Source organism: Nerophis lumbriciformis, unplaced genomic scaffold (assembly GCF_033978685.3).
Source record: "Nerophis lumbriciformis unplaced genomic scaffold, RoL_Nlum_v2.1 HiC_scaffold_141, whole genome shotgun sequence".
Lineage (NCBI taxonomy): Eukaryota > Metazoa > Chordata > Actinopteri > Syngnathiformes > Syngnathidae > Nerophis > Nerophis lumbriciformis.
Window position 1 is genome coordinate 32,501 of NW_027316654.1, and position 17,500 is coordinate 50,000.

Consider the following 17,500-nt stretch of genomic DNA (forward strand, 5'->3'; position numbering starts at 1 on the left):
TTTAGAGTACCAGGGCTCTATAGAAAAGTTTGGTAAATTTGACTAAGTGTCTAGGAGCATTTCCCTTTAAGAAGGCCGACCTGCTATGGTTCTCCACCTGGGTACGGAACGCCAAATTAGTCCCTCTCCTAGCTGGAAGTCCAAAAAAAAAGGCGTGAATTTGACTAAGTGTCTAGGAGCATTTCCCTTTAAGAAGGCCGACCTGCTATGGTTCTCCACCTGGGTACGGAACGCCAAATTAGTCCCTCTCCTCGCTGGAAGTCCAAAAAAAAGGCGGAAATTTGACTAAGTGCCTAGGAGGATGTCCCCTTAAGAAGGCCGACCTGCTATGGTTCTCCACCTGGGTCAGGAAAGCAAAATTGTCCCTCTCCTCGCTGGAAGTCCAAAAAAAAGGCGTGAATTTGACTAAGTGTCTAGGAGCATTTCCCTTTAAGAAGGCCGACCTGCTATGGTTCTCCACCTGGGTACGGAACGCCAAATTAGTCCCTCTCCTCGCTGGAAGTCCAAAAAAAAAGGCGTGAATTTGACTAAGTGTCTAGGAGCATTTCCCTTTAAGAAGGCCGACCTGCTATGGTTCTCCACCTGGGTACGGAACGCCAAATTAGTCCCTCTCCTCGCTGGAAGTCCCAAAAAAAAGGTGTAAATTTGACTAAGTGTCTAGGAGCATTTCCCTTTAAGAAGGCCGACCTGCTATGGTTCTCCACCTGGGTACGGAACGCCAAATTAGTCCCTCTCCTCGCTGGAAGTCCAAAAAAAAGGCGTAAATTTGACTAAGTGCCTAGGAGGATGTCCCTTTAAGAAGGCCGACCTGCTATGGTTCTCCACCTGGGTACGGAACGCAAAATTGTCCCTCTCCTCGCTGGAAGTCCAAAAAAAAAAGGTGTAAATTTGACTAAGTGCCTAGGAGGATGTCCCTTTAAGAAGGCCGACCTGCTATGGTTCTCCACCTGGGTCTGGAACGCCAAATTAGTCCCTCTCCTCGCTGGAAGTCCAAAAAAAAGGCGTGAATTTGACTAAGTGTCTAGGAGGATGTCCCTTTAAGAAGGCCGACCTGCTATGGTTCTCCACCTGGGTCAGGAACGCAAAATTAGTCCCTCTCCTAGCTGGAAGTCCAAAAAAAAGGCGTAAATTTGACTAAGTGCCTAGGAGGATGTCCCTTTAAGAAGGCCGACCTGCTATGGTTCTCCACCTGGGTCAGGAACGCAAAATTAGTCCCTCTCCTCGCTGGAAGTCCAAAAAAAAGGCGTGAATTTGACTAAGTGCCTAGGAGCATTTCCCTTTAAGAAGGCCGACCTGCTATGGTTCTCCACCCGGGTCCGGAACTCAAAATTAGTCCCTCTCCTAGTTGGAAGTCATCAAAAAAAGGCGGAAATTTGACTAAGTGCCATCATTTTAGAGTACCAGGACTATAGTGGGGGAATTGGAGCCCTCTGGTGGACACTCGCTGCAAATGCACCCTGAATTAAAGACATTATTTCCAGTTCTTTTGGGGCCCTATTTTCAGACGTTGTGGAGCCCTCCAGTGGACTCCCGCCTCCAATGCACCCCCATAATTATAGACATCACCCCCCAAATTAAAGACATTATTTCCAGTTCTTTTGGGGCCCTATTTTCAGCCGGTTTGGCGTATTTCCTTGACGCCGGGGAGTCCTACAGGTGTTCCCGGGGAATGAGAGGCCTTTTGTGGGCCAGAAAGAGTGGGGAACCCTTGGAGCCCCTATTTTCAGACAGTTTGGCTTATTTCGGTGACGCCGGGGCGTCCATCAGGTCTTCCCGGGGAATGAGAGGCCTTTTGTGGCCATATGTCAACAAAAGAGTGGGGAAATGGAGCCCTCCGGTGGACTCCCGCTGCAAATGCACCCCCCAAATTAAATACATTAATTCCAGGCCTTTTGGGGCCCTATATTCAGACGGTGTGTAGCCCTCCAGTGGACTCCCGCCTCCAATGCACCCCCCAAATTAAAGACATCACCCCCCAAATTAAAGGCATCATTTCCAGTTCTTTTGGGGCCCTATTTTCAGACAGTTTGGCGTATTTCCTTGACGCCGGGGAGTCCTACAGGTGTTCCCGGGGAATGAGAGGCCTTTTGTGGGCCAGAAAGAGTGGGGAACCCTTGGAGCCCCTATTTTCAGACAGTTTGGCTTATTTCGGTGAGGCCGGGGCGTCCATCAGGTCTTCCCGGGGAATGTGAGGCCTTTCGTGGGCCATATTTTCAGACAGATTGGCCTGTTTCAGTGACGCCGAGGCGTCCATCAGGTCTTCCCGGGGAGTGTGAGGCCTTTTGGGGCCCTATTTTCAGACAGAAAAAAAAGAAAAGTAACCCTTACACTACAAAGGACAGCGGGGAAACGCCCCCCCAGCAAAGTCACAGGGGAAGTGGGGTAGACAAGTGGAGAGTGTCTGGGGAAAAGTCCACAAAATGATCAAAAATCACACCCAGGTACGAGTGCCACAAGTCCCGCCGCGTCCCACCCGAGTCCGAGGTGCCCCCCACATGCCCAAAACGCACCCAGCAAAGGCGCACTGTGAGTGGGGAAGAAAATTTGGAAAAGTGGGCAAAAGTCCGGAAAAATGACCAAAAACCACACCCAGGTTAGAGCCCCACACGTCCTGCAGTCGCACCCGAGTCCTGGGATGCCCAACATGTCCAAAAAAATCAAAAAAAGCCCAAAAAATCAAAAAAATCCCCGGGCCGTATCTTGGACGCCGGCGTACCGCGTTCGGCCCTCGTGCCGTAGTTTGGCGACCGATTGTAAAAATTTGCCGCGACCGGCTAGTTTTTTTCAGAGAGGGTCAGAGAGAGACACACGGAGGTGAACGGACCCACCGGCCGGTGAACGGACCCACCGGCCGGTGAACGGACCCACCGTGGTTTTCTCGTAAGTGCCTGAGGGCCGCCCGGAAGGGGGTGAAGCGTCTCGCGCGTGCGGGACGAGACCACACCTTCCGCGTGCCGGCCCTCTGCCGGCGTACCAGGCGGGCAGGAGGCCCGCCACGGGGAGAGACCATGGGGCTCAAGTTGTCGACCTCCACGCGGTGAGCCCTGGAAACTAGTGCAAACTAGGCCAACGACAACACCATGGAGCCGGGGGCCGCGGGGCCCCCGCTCGGGCTTTGGAAGTCAAGTCACCAAAAAAAGAAATTTGACTAAGTGTCTAGGAGCAGGTCCCTTTAAGAAGGCCGACCTGCTATGGTTCTCCACCTGGGTCCGTAACGCAAAATTAGTCCCTCTCCTAGTTGGAAGTCACAAAAAAAAGGGCGGAAATTTGACTAAGTGTCTAGGAGCATGTCCCTTTAAGAAGGCCGACCTGCTATGGTTCTCCACCTGGGTCAGGAACGCCAAATTAGTCCCTCTCCTCGCTGGAAGTCCAAAAAAAAGGCGTAAATTTGACTAAGTGCCTAGGAGGATGTCCCCTTAAGAAGGCCGACGTGCCTTGGTTCTCTACCTGGGTACGGAACGCCAAATTAGTCCCTCTCCTCGCTGGAAGTCCAAAAAAAAGGCGGAAATTTGACTAAGTGCCATCATTTTAGAGTACCAGGACTATAGTGGGGGAATTGGAGCCCTCTGGTGGACACTCGCCGCAAATGCACCCTGAATTAAAGAAATTATTTCCAGTTCTTTTGGGGCCCTATTTTCAGGCGTAAATTTGACTAAGTGTCTAGGGGCATGTCCCTTTAAGAAGGCCGACCTGCTATGGTTCTCCACCTGGGTCTGGAACGCCAAATTAGTCCCTCTCCTCGCTGGAAGTCCAAAAAAAAGGCGTAAATTTGACTAAGTGCCTAGGAGGATGTCCCTTTAAGAAGGCTGACCTGCTATGGTTCTCCACCCGGGTACGGAAAGCAAAATTAGTCCCTCTCCTCGCTGGAAGTCCAAAAAAAAGGCGTAAATTTGACTAAGTGCCTAGGAGGATGTCCCTTTAAGAAGGCTGACCTGCTATGGTTCTCCACCCGGGTACGGAAAGCAAAATTAGTCCCTCTCCTCGCTGGAAGTCCAAAAAAAAGGCGTAAATTTGACTAAGTGCCTAGGAGGATGTCCCCTTAAGAAGGCCGACCTGCTATGGTTCTCCACCTGGGTACAGAACGCCAAATTAGTCCCTCTCCTCGCTGGAAGTCCAAAAAAAAAGGTGTAAATTTGACTAAGTGCCTAGGAGGATGTCCCTTTAAGAAGGCCGACCTGCTATGGTTCTCCACCTGGGTCAGGAAAGCAAAATTGTCCCTCTCCTCGCTGGAAGTCCAAAAAAAAGGCGTAAATTTGACTAAGTGCCTAGGAGGATGTCCCTTTAAGAAGGCCGACCTGCTATGGTTCTCCACCTGGGTCAGGAAAGCAAAATTGTCCCTCTCCTCGCTGGAAGTCCAAAAAAAAGGCGTGAATTTGACTAAGTGCCTAGGAGGATGTCCCTTTAAGAAGGCCGACCTGCTAAGGTTCTCCACCTGGGTCAGGAAAGCAAAATTGTCCCTCTCCTCGCTGGAAGTCCAAAAAAAAGGCGTAAATTTGACTAAGTGCCTAGGAGGATGTCCCTTTAAGAAGGCCGACCTGCTATGGTTCTCCACCTGGGTCAGGAACGCAAAATAGGTCCCTCTCCTCGCTGGAAGTCCAAAAAAAAGGCGTAAATTTGACTAAGTGCCTAGGAGGATGTCCCCTTAAGAAGGCCGACGTGCCTTGGTTCTCTACCTGGGTACGGAACGCCAAATTAGTCCCTCTCCTAGCTGGAAGTCCAAAAAAAAGGCGGAAATTTGACTAAGTGCCATCATTTTAGAGTACCAGGCCTCTATAGAAAAGTTTGGTTTTTTGTCTATGTGTCATCATTTTAGAGTACCAGGGCTCTATAGAAAAGTTTGGTAAATTTGACTAAGTGTCTAGGAGCATTTCCCTTTAAGAAGGCCGACCTGCTATGGTTCTCCACCTGGGTACGGAACGCCAAATTAGTCCCTCTCCTAGCTGGAAGTCCAAAAAAAAGGCGTGAATTTGACTAAGTGCCTAGGAGGATGTCCCTTTAAGAAGGCCGACGTGCTATGGTTCTCCACCTGGGTACGGAACGCCAAATTAGTCCCTCTCCTAGCTGGAAGTCCAAAAAAAAAAGGCGTGAATTTGACTAAGTGTCTAGGGGCATGTCCCTTTAAGAAGGCCGACCTGCTATGGTTCTCCACCTGGGTACGGAACGCCAAATTAGTCCCCCTCCTAGCTGGAAGTAGTCAAAAAAAGGCGGAAATTTGACTAAGTGTCATTATTTTAGAGTACCAGGCCTCTATAGAAAAGTTTGGTTTTTTGTCTATGTGTCATCATTTTAGAGTACCAGGGCTCTATAGAAAAGTTTGGTAAATTTGACTAAGTGTCTAGGAGCATTTCCCTTTAAGAAGGCCGACCTGCTATGGTTCTCCACCTGGGTACGGAACGCCAAATTAGTCCCTCTCCTCGCTGGAAGTCCCAAAAAAAAGGCGTAAATTTGACTAAGTGTCTAGGGGCATGTCCCTTTAAGAAGGCCGACCTGCTATGGTTCTCCACCTGGGTCTGGAACGCCAAATTAGTCCCTCTCCTCGCTGGAAGTCCAAAAAAAAGGCGTAAATTTGACTAAGTGCCTAGGAGGATGTCCCTTTAAGAAGGCCGACCTGCTATGGTTCTCCACCTGGGTCTGGAACGCCAAATTAGTCCCTCTCCTCGCTGGAAGTCCAAAAAAAAGGCGTGAATTTGACTAAGTGTCTAGGAGGATGTCCCTTTAAGAAGGCCGACCTGCTATGGTTCTCCACCTGGGTACGGAACGCAAAATTGTCCCTCTCCTCGCTGGAAGTCCAAAAAAAAAAGGTGTAAATTTGACTAAGTGCCTAGGAGGATGTCCCTTTAAGAAGGCCGACCTGCTATGGTTCTCCACCTGGGTCTGGAACGCCAAATTAGTCCCTCTCCTCGCTGGAAGTCCAAAAAAAAGGCGTGAATTTGACTAAGTGTCTAGGAGGATGTCCCTTTAAGAAGGCCGACCTGCTATGGTTCTCCACCTGGGTCAGGAACGCAAAATTAGTCCCTCTCCTAGCTGGAAGTCCAAAAAAAAGGCGTAAATTTGACTAAGTGCCTAGGAGGATGTCCCTTTAAGAAGGCCGACCTGCTATGGTTCTCCACCTGGGTCAGGAACGCAAAATTAGTCCCTCTCCTCGCTGGAAGTCCAAAAAAAAGGCGTGAATTTGACTAAGTGCCTAGGAGCATTTCCCTTTAAGAAGGCCGACCTGCTATGGTTCTCCACCCGGGTCCGGAACTCAAAATTAGTCCCTCTCCTAGTTGGAAGTCATCAAAAAAAGGCGGAAATTTGACTAAGTGCCATCATTTTAGAGTACCAGGACTATAGTGGGGGAATTGGAGCCCTCTGGTGGACACTCGCTGCAAATGCACCCTGAATTAAAGACATTATTTCCAGTTCTTTTGGGGCCCTATTTTCAGACGTTGTGGAGCCCTCCAGTGGACTCCCGCCTCCAATGCACCCCCATAATTATAGACATCACCCCCCAAATTAAAGACATTATTTCCAGTTCTTTTGGGGCCCTATTTTCAGCCGGTTTGGCGTATTTCCTTGACGCCGGGGAGTCCTACAGGTGTTCCCGGGGAATGAGAGGCCTTTTGTGGGCCAGAAAGAGTGGGGAACCCTTGGAGCCCCTATTTTCAGACAGTTTGGCTTATTTCGGTGACGCCGGGGCGTCCATCAGGTCTTCCCGGGGAATGAGAGGCCTTTTGTGGCCATATGTCAACAAAAGAGTGGGGAAATGGAGCCCTCCGGTGGACTCCCGCTGCAAATGCACCCCCCAAATTAAATACATTAATTCCAGGCCTTTTGGGGCCCTATATTCAGACGGTGTGTAGCCCTCCAGTGGACTCCCGCCTCCAATGCACCCCCCAAATTAAAGACATCACCCCCCAAATTAAAGGCATCATTTCCAGTTCTTTTGGGGCCCTATTTTCAGACAGTTTGGCGTATTTCCTTGACGCCGGGGAGTCCTACAGGTGTTCCCGGGGAATGAGAGGCCTTTTGTGGGCCAGAAAGAGTGGGGAACCCTTGGAGCCCCTATTTTCAGACAGTTTGGCTTATTTCGGTGAGGCCGGGGCGTCCATCAGGTCTTCCCGGGGAATGTGAGGCCTTTCGTGGGCCATATTTTCAGACAGATTGGCCTGTTTCAGTGACGCCGAGGCGTCCATCAGGTCTTCCCGGGGAGTGTGAGGCCTTTTGGGGCCCTATTTTCAGACAGAAAAAAAAGAAAAGTAACCCTTACACTACAAAGGACAGCGGGGAAACGCCCCCCCAGCAAAGTCACAGGGGAAGTGGGGTAGACAAGTGGAGAGTGTCTGGGGAAAAGTCCACAAAATGATCAAAAATCACACCCAGGTACGAGTGCCACAAGTCCCGCCGCGTCCCACCCGAGTCCGAGGTGCCCCCCACATGCCCAAAACGCACCCAGCAAAGGCGCACTGTGAGTGGGGAAGAAAATTTGGAAAAGTGGGCAAAAGTCCGGAAAAATGACCAAAAACCACACCCAGGTTAGAGCCCCACACGTCCTGCAGTCGCACCCGAGTCCTGGGATGCCCAACATGTCCAAAAAAATCAAAAAAAGCCCAAAAAATCAAAAAAATCCCCGGGCCGTATCTTGGACGCCGGCGTACCGCGTTCGGCCCTCGTGCCGTAGTTTGGCGACCGATTGTAAAAATTTGCCGCGACCGGCTAGTTTTTTTCAGAGAGGGTCAGAGAGAGACACACGGAGGTGAACGGACCCACCGGCCGGTGAACGGACCCACCGTGGTTTTCTCGTAAGTGCCTGAGGGCCGCCCGGAAGGGGGTGAAGCGTCTCGCGCGTGCGGGACGAGACCACACCTTCCGCGTGCCGGCCCTCTGCCGGCGTACCAGGCGGGCAGGAGGCCCGCCACGGGGAGAGACCATGGGGCTCAAGTTGTCGACCTCCACGCGGTGAGCCCTGGAAACTAGTGCAAACTAGGCCAACGACAACACCATGGAGCCGGGGGCCGCGGGGCCCCCGCTCGGGCTTTGGAAGTCAAGTCACCAAAAAAAGAAATTTGACTAAGTGTCTAGGAGCAGGTCCCTTTAAGAAGGCCGACCTGCTATGGTTCTCCACCTGGGTCCGTAACGCAAAATTAGTCCCTCTCCTAGTTGGAAGTCACAAAAAAAAGGGCGGAAATTTGACTAAGTGTCTAGGAGCATGTCCCTTTAAGAAGGCCGACCTGCTATGGTTCTCCACCTGGGTCAGGAACGCCAAATTAGTCCCTCTCCTCGCTGGAAGTCCAAAAAAAAGGCGTAAATTTGACTAAGTGCCTAGGAGGATGTCCCCTTAAGAAGGCCGACGTGCCTTGGTTCTCTACCTGGGTACGGAACGCCAAATTAGTCCCTCTCCTCGCTGGAAGTCCAAAAAAAAGGCGGAAATTTGACTAAGTGCCATCATTTTAGAGTACCAGGACTATAGTGGGGGAATTGGAGCCCTCTGGTGGACACTCGCCGCAAATGCACCCTGAATTAAAGAAATTATTTCCAGTTCTTTTGGGGCCCTATTTTCAGGCGTAAATTTGACTAAGTGTCTAGGGGCATGTCCCTTTAAGAAGGCCGACCTGCTATGGTTCTCCACCTGGGTCTGGAACGCCAAATTAGTCCCTCTCCTCGCTGGAAGTCCAAAAAAAAGGCGTAAATTTGACTAAGTGCCTAGGAGGATGTCCCTTTAAGAAGGCTGACCTGCTATGGTTCTCCACCCGGGTACGGAAAGCAAAATTAGTCCCTCTCCTCGCTGGAAGTCCAAAAAAAAGGCGTAAATTTGACTAAGTGCCTAGGAGGATGTCCCTTTAAGAAGGCTGACCTGCTATGGTTCTCCACCCGGGTACGGAAAGCAAAATTAGTCCCTCTCCTCGCTGGAAGTCCAAAAAAAAGGCGTAAATTTGACTAAGTGCCTAGGAGGATGTCCCCTTAAGAAGGCCGACCTGCTATGGTTCTCCACCTGGGTACAGAACGCCAAATTAGTCCCTCTCCTCGCTGGAAGTCCAAAAAAAAAGGTGTAAATTTGACTAAGTGCCTAGGAGGATGTCCCTTTAAGAAGGCCGACCTGCTATGGTTCTCCACCTGGGTCAGGAAAGCAAAATTGTCCCTCTCCTCGCTGGAAGTCCAAAAAAAAGGCGTAAATTTGACTAAGTGCCTAGGAGGATGTCCCTTTAAGAAGGCCGACCTGCTATGGTTCTCCACCTGGGTCAGGAAAGCAAAATTGTCCCTCTCCTCGCTGGAAGTCCAAAAAAAAGGCGTGAATTTGACTAAGTGCCTAGGAGGATGTCCCTTTAAGAAGGCCGACCTGCTAAGGTTCTCCACCTGGGTCAGGAAAGCAAAATTGTCCCTCTCCTCGCTGGAAGTCCAAAAAAAAGGCGTAAATTTGACTAAGTGCCTAGGAGGATGTCCCTTTAAGAAGGCCGACCTGCTATGGTTCTCCACCTGGGTCAGGAACGCAAAATAGGTCCCTCTCCTCGCTGGAAGTCCAAAAAAAAGGCGTAAATTTGACTAAGTGCCTAGGAGGATGTCCCCTTAAGAAGGCCGACGTGCCTTGGTTCTCTACCTGGGTACGGAACGCCAAATTAGTCCCTCTCCTAGCTGGAAGTCCAAAAAAAAGGCGGAAATTTGACTAAGTGCCATCATTTTAGAGTACCAGGCCTCTATAGAAAAGTTTGGTTTTTTGTCTATGTGTCATCATTTTAGAGTACCAGGGCTCTATAGAAAAGTTTGGTAAATTTGACTAAGTGTCTAGGAGCATTTCCCTTTAAGAAGGCCGACCTGCTATGGTTCTCCACCTGGGTACGGAACGCCAAATTAGTCCCTCTCCTAGCTGGAAGTCCAAAAAAAAGGCGTGAATTTGACTAAGTGCCTAGGAGGATGTCCCTTTAAGAAGGCCGACGTGCTATGGTTCTCCACCTGGGTACGGAACGCCAAATTAGTCCCTCTCCTAGCTGGAAGTCCAAAAAAAAAAGGCGTGAATTTGACTAAGTGTCTAGGGGCATGTCCCTTTAAGAAGGCCGACCTGCTATGGTTCTCCACCTGGGTACGGAACGCCAAATTAGTCCCCCTCCTAGCTGGAAGTAGTCAAAAAAAGGCGGAAATTTGACTAAGTGTCATTATTTTAGAGTACCAGGCCTCTATAGAAAAGTTTGGTTTTTTGTCTGTGTCATCATTTTAGAGTACCAGGGCTCTATAGAAAAGTTTGGTAAATTTGACTAAGTGTCTAGGAGCATTTCCCTTTAAGAAGGCCGACCTGCTATGGTTCTCCACCTGGGTACGGAACGCCAAATTAGTCCCTCTCCTCGCTGGAAGTCCAAAAAAAAAGGCGTAAATTTGACTAAGTGTCTAGGGGCATGTCCCTTTAAGAAGGCCGACCTGCTATGGTTCTCCACCTGGGTCTGGAACGCCAAATTAGTCCCTCTCCTCGCTGGAAGTCCAAAAAAAAGGCGTAAATTTGACTAAGTGCCTAGGAGGATGTCCCTTTAAGAAGGCCGACCTGCTATGGTTCTCCACCTGGGTACGGAACGCAAAATTGTCCCTCTCCTCGCTGGAAGTCCAAAAAAAAAAGGTGTAAATTTGACTAAGTGCCTAGGAGGATGTCCCTTTAAGAAGGCCGACCTGCTATGGTTCTCCACCTGGGTCTGGAACGCCAAATTAGTCCCTCTCCTCGCTGGAAGTCCAAAAAAAAGGCGTGAATTTGACTAAGTGTCTAGGAGGATGTCCCTTTAAGAAGGCCGACCTGCTATGGTTCTCCACCTGGGTCAGGAACGCAAAATTAGTCCCTCTCCTAGCTGGAAGTCCAAAAAAAAGGCGTAAATTTGACTAAGTGCCTAGGAGGATGTCCCTTTAAGAAGGCCGACCTGCTATGGTTCTCCACCTGGGTCAGGAACGCAAAATTAGTCCCTCTCCTCGCTGGAAGTCCAAAAAAAAGGCGTGAATTTGACTAAGTGCCTAGGAGCATTTCCCTTTAAGAAGGCCGACCTGCTATGGTTCTCCACCCGGGTCCGGAACTCAAAATTAGTCCCTCTCCTAGTTGGAAGTCATCAAAAAAAGGCGGAAATTTGACTAAGTGCCTAGGAGGATGTCCCTTTAAGAAGGCCGACCTGCTATGGTTCTCCACCTGGGTCAGGAACGCAAAATTAGTCCCTCTCCTCGCTGGAAGTCCAAAAAAAAGGCGTGAATTTGACTAAGTGCCTAGGAGGATGTCCCTTTAAGAAGGCCGACCTGCTATGGTTCTCCACCTGGGTACGGAACGCAAAATTGTCCCTCTCCTCGCTGGAAGTCCAAAAAAAAAAGGTGTAAATTTGACTAAGTGCCTAGGAGGATGTCCCTTTAAGAAGGCCGACCTGCTATGGTTCTCCACCTGGGTCTGGAACGCCAAATTAGTCCCTCTCCTCGCTGGAAGTCCAAAAAAAAGGCGTGAATTTGACTAAGTGTCTAGGAGGATGTCCCTTTAAGAAGGCCGACCTGCTATGGTTCTCCACCTGGGTCAGGAACGCAAAATTAGTCCCTCTCCTAGCTGGAAGTCCAAAAAAAAGGCGTAAATTTGACTAAGTGCCTAGGAGGATGTCCCTTTAAGAAGGCCGACCTGCTAAGGTTCTCCACCTGGGTCAGGAAAGCAAAATTGTCCCTCTCCTCGCTGGAAGTCCAAAAAAAAGGCGTAAATTTGACTAAGTGCCTAGGAGGATGTCCCTTTAAGAAGGCCGACCTGCTATGGTTCTCCACCTGGGTCAGGAACGCAAAATAGGTCCCTCTCCTCGCTGGAAGTCCAAAAAAAAGGCGTAAATTTGACTAAGTGCCTAGGAGGATGTCCCCTTAAGAAGGCCGACGTGCCTTGGTTCTCTACCTGGGTACGGAACGCCAAATTAGTCCCTCTCCTAGCTGGAAGTCCAAAAAAAAGGCGGAAATTTGACTAAGTGCCATCATTTTAGAGTACCAGGCCTCTATAGAAAAGTTTGGTTTTTTGTCTATGTGTCATCATTTTAGAGTACCAGGGCTCTATAGAAAAGTTTGGTAAATTTGACTAAGTGTCTAGGAGCATTTCCCTTTAAGAAGGCCGACCTGCTATGGTTCTCCACCTGGGTACGGAACGCCAAATTAGTCCCTCTCCTAGCTGGAAGTCCAAAAAAAAGGCGTGAATTTGACTAAGTGCCTAGGAGGATGTCCCTTTAAGAAGGCCGACGTGCTATGGTTCTCCACCTGGGTACGGAACGCCAAATTAGTCCCTCTCCTAGCTGGAAGTCCAAAAAAAAAAGGCGTGAATTTGACTAAGTGTCTAGGGGCATGTCCCTTTAAGAAGGCCGACCTGCTATGGTTCTCCACCTGGGTACGGAACGCCAAATTAGTCCCCCTCCTAGCTGGAAGTAGTCAAAAAAAGGCGGAAATTTGACTAAGTGTCATTATTTTAGAGTACCAGGCCTCTATAGAAAAGTTTGGTTTTTTGTCTGTGTCATCATTTTAGAGTACCAGGGCTCTATAGAAAAGTTTGGTAAATTTGACTAAGTGTCTAGGAGCATTTCCCTTTAAGAAGGCCGACCTGCTATGGTTCTCCACCTGGGTACGGAACGCCAAATTAGTCCCTCTCCTCGCTGGAAGTCCAAAAAAAAAGGCGTAAATTTGACTAAGTGTCTAGGGGCATGTCCCTTTAAGAAGGCCGACCTGCTATGGTTCTCCACCTGGGTCTGGAACGCCAAATTAGTCCCTCTCCTCGCTGGAAGTCCAAAAAAAAGGCGTAAATTTGACTAAGTGCCTAGGAGGATGTCCCTTTAAGAAGGCCGACCTGCTATGGTTCTCCACCTGGGTACGGAACGCAAAATTGTCCCTCTCCTCGCTGGAAGTCCAAAAAAAAAAGGTGTAAATTTGACTAAGTGCCTAGGAGGATGTCCCTTTAAGAAGGCCGACCTGCTATGGTTCTCCACCTGGGTCTGGAACGCCAAATTAGTCCCTCTCCTCGCTGGAAGTCCAAAAAAAAGGCGTGAATTTGACTAAGTGTCTAGGAGGATGTCCCTTTAAGAAGGCCGACCTGCTATGGTTCTCCACCTGGGTCAGGAACGCAAAATTAGTCCCTCTCCTAGCTGGAAGTCCAAAAAAAAGGCGTAAATTTGACTAAGTGCCTAGGAGGATGTCCCTTTAAGAAGGCCGACCTGCTATGGTTCTCCACCTGGGTCAGGAACGCAAAATTAGTCCCTCTCCTCGCTGGAAGTCCAAAAAAAAGGCGTGAATTTGACTAAGTGCCTAGGAGCATTTCCCTTTAAGAAGGCCGACCTGCTATGGTTCTCCACCCGGGTCCGGAACTCAAAATTAGTCCCTCTCCTAGTTGGAAGTCATCAAAAAAAGGCGGAAATTTGACTAAGTGCCATCATTTTAGAGTACCAGGACTATAGTGGGGGAATTGGAGCCCTCTGGTGGACACTCGCTGCAAATGCACCCTGAATTAAAGACATTATTTCCAGTTCTTTTGGGGCCCTATTTTCAGACGTTGTGGAGCCCTCCAGTGGACTCCCGCCTCCAATGCACCCCCATAATTATAGACATCACCCCCCAAATTAAAGACATTATTTCCAGTTCTTTTGGGGCCCTATTTTCAGCCGGTTTGGCGTATTTCCTTGACGCCGGGGAGTCCTACAGGTGTTCCCGGGGAATGAGAGGCCTTTTGTGGGCCAGAAAGAGTGGGGAACCCTTGGAGCCCCTATTTTCAGACAGTTTGGCTTATTTCGGTGACGCCGGGGCGTCCATCAGGTCTTCCCGGGGAATGAGAGGCCTTTTGTGGCCATATGTCAACAAAAGAGTGGGGAAATGGAGCCCTCCGGTGGACTCCCGCTGCAAATGCACCCCCCAAATTAAATACATTAATTCCAGGCCTTTTGGGGCCCTATATTCAGACGGTGTGTAGCCCTCCAGTGGACTCCCGCCTCCAATGCACCCCCCAAATTAAAGACATCACCCCCCAAATTAAAGGCATCATTTCCAGTTCTTTTGGGGCCCTATTTTCAGACAGTTTGGCGTATTTCCTTGACGCCGGGGAGTCCTACAGGTGTTCCCGGGGAATGAGAGGCCTTTTGTGGGCCAGAAAGAGTGGGGAACCCTTGGAGCCCCTATTTTCAGACAGTTTGGCTTATTTCGGTGAGGCCGGGGCGTCCATCAGGTCTTCCCGGGGAATGTGAGGCCTTTCGTGGGCCATATTTTCAGACAGATTGGCCTGTTTCAGTGACGCCGAGGCGTCCATCAGGTCTTCCCGGGGAGTGTGAGGCCTTTTGGGGCCCTATTTTCAGACAGAAAAAAAAGAAAAGTAACCCTTACACTACAAAGGACAGCGGGGAAACGCCCCCCCAGCAAAGTCACAGGGGAAGTGGGGTAGACAAGTGGAGAGTGTCTGGGGAAAAGTCCACAAAATGATCAAAAATCACACCCAGGTACGAGTGCCACAAGTCCCGCCGCGTCCCACCCGAGTCCGAGGTGCCCCCCACATGCCCAAAACGCACCCAGCAAAGGCGCACTGTGAGTGGGGAAGAAAATTTGGAAAAGTGGGCAAAAGTCCGGAAAAATGACCAAAAACCACACCCAGGTTAGAGCCCCACACGTCCTGCAGTCGCACCCGAGTCCTGGGATGCCCAACATGTCCAAAAAAATCAAAAAAAGCCCAAAAAATCAAAAAAATCCCCGGGCCGTATCTTGGACGCCGGCGTACCGCGTTCGGCCCTCGTGCCGTAGTTTGGCGACCGATTGTAAAAATTTGCCGCGACCGGCTAGTTTTTTTCCTTGGAGTAAATAGAGAGTAGATCCAGCAGAAAATATGCACTATAAACAAAGAGAGGGAGTTTGGAGGGGGGCAAAAACGCCCTCTTGGAACTTTTGCAGCAGCACACATCAAACTAGCGGGGAGAAGGCATGCATAGCAAAAGTCCACGAAATGATCCAAAATCACACCCAGGTTCGAGTCCCACAAGTCCCGCCGCGTTCCACCAGGGTTCCGGGGTGCCTACAATGTCCACAACGCACCCAGCAAAGGCGCACTGTGATTGGGAAGAAAAGTTGGGAAAGTGGGCAAAAGTCCCGAATTTGGTCCAAAATCACACCCAGGTTCGAGTCCCACAAGTCCCGCCGCGTTCCACCAGGGTTCCGGGGTGCCTACAATGTCCACAACGCACCCAGCAAAGGCGCACTGTGATTGGGAAGAAAAGTTGGGAAAGTGGGCAAAAGTCCCGAATTTGGTCCAAAATCACACCCAGGTTCGAGTCCCACAAGTCCCGCCGCGTTCCACCAGGGTTCCGGGGTGCCTACAATGTCCACAACGCACCCAGCAAAGGCGCACTGTGATTGGGAAGAAAAGTTGGGAAAGTGGGCAAAAGTCCCGAATTTGGTCCAAAATCACACCCAGGTTCGAGTCCCACAAGTCCCGCCGCGTTCCACCAGGGTCTCGGGGTGCCTACAATGTCCACAACGCACCCAGCAAAGGCGCACTGTGATTGGGAAGAAAAGTTGGGAAAGTGGGCAAAAGTCCCGAATTTGGTCCAAAATCACACCCAGGTTCGAGTCCCACAAGTCCCGCCGCGTTCCACCAGGGTTCCGGGGTACCTACAATGTCCACAACGCACCCAGCAAAGGCGCACTGTGATTGGGAAGAAAAGTTGGGAAAGTGGGCAAAAGTCCCGAATTTGGTCCAAAATCACACCCAGGTTCGAGTCCCACAAGTCCCGCCGCGTTCCACCAGTGTCTCGGGGTGCCTACAATGTCCACGACGCACCCAGCAAAGGTGCACTGTGATTGGGAAGAAAAGTTGGGAAAGTGGGCAAAAGTCCCGAATTTGGTCCAAAATCACACCCAGGTTCGAGTCCCACAAGTCCCGCCGCGTTCCACCAGGGTTCCGGGGTGCCTACAATGTCCACAACGCACCCAGCAAAGGCGCACTGTGATTGGGAAGAAAAGTTGGGAAAGTGGGCAAAAGTCCCGAATTTGGTCCAAAATCACACCCAGGTTCGAGTCCCACAAGTCCCGCCGCGTTCCACCAGGGTTCCGGGGTGCCTACAATGTCCACAACGCACCCAGCAAAGGCGCACTGTGATTGGGAAGAAAAGTTGGGAAAGTGGGCAAAAGTCCCGAATTTGGTCCAAAATCACACCCAGGTTCGAGTCCCACAAGTCCCGCCGCGTTCCACCAGGGTTCCGGGGTGCCTACAATGTCCACAACGCACCCAGCAAAGGCGCACTGTGATTGGGAAGAAAAGTTGGGAAAGTGGGCAAAAGTCCCGAATTTGGTCCAAAATCACACCCAGGTTCGAGTCCCACAAGTCCCGCCGCGTTCCACCAGGGTTCCGGGGTGCCTACAATGTCCACAACTTACCCAGCAAAGGCGCACTGTGATTGGGAAGAAAAGTTGGGAAAGTGGGCAAAAGTCCCGAATTTGGTCCAAAATCACACCCAGGTTCGAGTCCCACAAGTCCCGCCACGTTCCACCAGTGTCTCGGGGTGCCTACAATGTCCACAACTTACCCAGCAAAGGCGCACTGTGATTGGGAAGAAAAGTTGGGAAAGTGGGCAAATGTCCCGAATTTGGTCCAAAATCACACCCAGGTTCGAGTCCCGCAAGTCCCGCCGCGTTCCATCAGAGTGCCGGGGTGCCTACAATGTCCACAACTTACCCAGCAAAGGTGCACTGTGATTGGGAAGAAAAGTTGGGAAAGTGGGCAAAAGTCCCGAATTTGATCCAAAAGCACACCCAGGTTCGAGTCCCACAAGTCCCGCCGCGTTCCACCGGTGTCCCGGGGGTGCCTGGCATGTCCACAACTTACCCAGCAAAGGCGCACTGTGATTGGGAAGAAAAGTTGGGAAAGTGGGGAAAAAAAGGACCGGGAAATATCCAAAATTATGCCCGGGTTGGAGTACCACGAGTCCGGCCGCGTTCCACCGGTGTCCCGGGGGTGCCTGCCATGTCCACAACTTACCCAGCAAAGGCGCACTGTGATTGGGAAGAAAAGTTGGGAAAGTGGGGAAAAAAAGGACCGGGAAATATCCAAAATTATGCCCGGGTTGGAGTACCACGAGTCCGGCCGCGTTCCACCGGTGTCCCGGGGGTGCCTGCCATGTCCACAACTTACCCAGCAAAGGCGCACTGTGATTGGGAAGAAAAGTTGGGAAAGTGGGGAAAAAAAGGACCGGGAAATATCCAAAATTATGCCCGGGTTGGAGTACCACGAGTCCGGCCGCGTTCCACCGGTGTCCCGGGGGTGCCTGCCATGTCCACAACTTACCCAGCAAAGGCGCACTGTGATTGGGAAGAAAAGTTGGGAAAGTGGGGAAAAAAAGGACCGGGAAATATCCAAAATTATGCCCGGGTTGGAGTACCACGAGTCCGGCCGCGTTCCACCGGTGTCCCGGGGGTGCCTGCCATGTCCACAACTTACCCAGCAAAGGCGCACTGTCAGTGGGGAAGACCAAACATGTCTTGGATTTTTTCCAAGTACCTTAACGAGAGAGGCTAAAAAGCACCTGTT